The sequence below is a fragment of the Silurus aristotelis genome (assembly GCF_946808225.1).
Source record: "Silurus aristotelis genome assembly, chromosome: 5".
In the NCBI taxonomy this organism is placed as follows: domain Eukaryota; kingdom Metazoa; phylum Chordata; class Actinopteri; order Siluriformes; family Siluridae; genus Silurus; species Silurus aristotelis.
Window position 1 is genome coordinate 326,498 of NC_139578.1, and position 2,500 is coordinate 328,997.

The 2,500-nt window shown below is 52.7% G+C and overlaps 1 protein-coding gene across 1 annotated transcript in view; it reads left to right on the forward strand.

Moving 5' to 3' along the window:
• Positions 1-2,216: 2,216 nt before the first annotated feature.
• LOC310725694 (death-associated protein kinase 3-like) overlaps positions 2,217-2,500 on the forward strand; it is an 11,339-nt gene continuing 11,055 nt past the window's right edge. The window contains exon 1 of the mRNA XM_083540718.1: positions 2,217-2,500. This exon is cut by the window's right edge and continues 420 nt beyond it. The gene's annotated coding sequence lies outside the window, so the exon portion shown is untranslated.

Here is a 2,500-nt window from a genome sequence, read left to right on the forward strand (position 1 = left end):
CTTTACCACCACAACACACCTCCACCACCTTTTCCACCACAACACACCTCCATCACCTTTACCTCCACAACACACCTCCACCACCTTTACCACCACAACACACCTCCACCACCTTTTCCACCACAACACACCTCCATCACCTTTACCACCACAACACACCTCCACCACCTTTACCACCACATCACACCTCCACCACAACACACCTCCACGACAACACACCTCCACCACCTTTACCTCCACAATACACCTCCACCACCTTTACCACCACAACACACCTTCACCACCTTTTCCACCACAACACACCTCCACCACCTTTTCCACCACAACACACCTCCACCACCTTTACCACCACAACACACCTCCACCACCTTTTCCACCACAACACACCTCCATCACCTTTACCACCACAACACACCTCCACCACAACACGCCTCCACCACCTTTACCACCACAACACGCCTCCACCACCTATTCCACCACAACACACCTCCACCACCTTTACCTCCACAACACACCTCCACCACATTTTCCACCACAACACACCTCCACCACAACACACCTCCATCACCTTTACCTCCACAACACACCTCCACCACCTTTACCTCCACAACACACCTCCACCACCTTTTCCACCACAACACACCTCCACCACCTTTACCTCCACAACACACCTCCACCACCTTTACCTCCACAACACACCTCCACCACCTTTACCACCACAACACACCTCCACCACAACACACCTCCATCACCTTTTCCACCACAACACACCTCCACCACCTATTCCACCACAACACACCACAACACACCTCCACCACCTTTACCTCCACAACACACCTCCACCACCTTTTCCACCACAACACACCTCCACCACCTTTACCACCACAACACACCTCCACCACCTTTACCACCACAACACACCTCCACCACCTCCATCACCTTTGCCACCACAACACACCTCCATCACCTTTACCACCACAACACACCTTCACCACCGCCATCACCTTTATCACCACAACACACCTCTACCACCTTTACCACCACAACACACCTTCACCACCTCCATCACCTTTACCACCACAACACACCTCCACCACCTTTACCACCACAACACACCTTCACCACCGCCATCACCTTTATCACCACAACACACCTCTACCACCTTTACCACCACAACACACCTTCACCACCTCCATCACCTTTACCACCACAACACACCTCCACCACCTTTACCACCACAACACACCTTCACCACCGCCATCACCTTTATCACCACAACACACCTCTACCACCTTTACCACCACAACACACCTTCACCACCTCCATCACCTTTACCACCACAACACACCTCCACCACCTTTACCACCACAACACACCTCCACCACCTTTACCACCACAACACACCTTCACCACCTCCACCACCTTTACCACCACAACACACCTCCACCACCTTTACCACCACAACACACCTCCACCACCTTTACCACCACAACACACCTTCACCACCTCCATCACCTTTATCACCACAACACACCTCTACCACCTTTACCACCACAACACACCTTTACCACCACAACACACCTCCACCACCTTTACCACCACAACACACCTTCACCACCTCCATCACCTTTACCATCACAACACACCTCCACCACCTTTACCACCACAACACACCTCCACCACCTTTACCACCACAACACACCTTCACCACCTCCATCACCTTTATCACCACAACACACCTCTACCACCTTTACCACCACAACACACCTTTACCACCACAACACACCTTTACCACCACAACACACCTCCACCACCTTTACCACCACAACACACCTTCACCACCTCCATCACCTTTACCATCACAACACACCTCCACCACCTTTACCACCACAACACACCTTCACCACCTCCATCACCACAACACACCTCTACCACCTTTACCACCACAACACACCTCTACCACCTTTACCACCACAACACACCTCTACCACCTTTACCACCACAACACACCTTCACCACCTCCACCACCTTTACCTCCACAACACACCTCCACCACCTTTACCACCACAACACACCTCCACCACAACACACCTCCATCACCTTTTCCACCACAACACACCTCCACCACCTATTCCACCACAACACACCACAACACACCTCCACCACCTTTACCTCCACAACACACCTCCACCACCTTTTCCACCACAACACACCTCCACCACCTTTACCACCACAACACACCTCCACCACCTTTACCACCACAACACACCTCCACCACAACACGCCTCCACCACCTATTCCACCACAACACGCCTCCACCACCTATTCCACCACAACACGCCTCCACCACCTATTCCACCACAACACGCCTCCACCACAACACGCCTCCACCACCTATTCCACCACAACACGCCTCCACCACCTTTACCACCACAACACGCCTCCACCACTTATTCCACCACAACACACCTCCACCACCTTTACCACCACAACACACCTC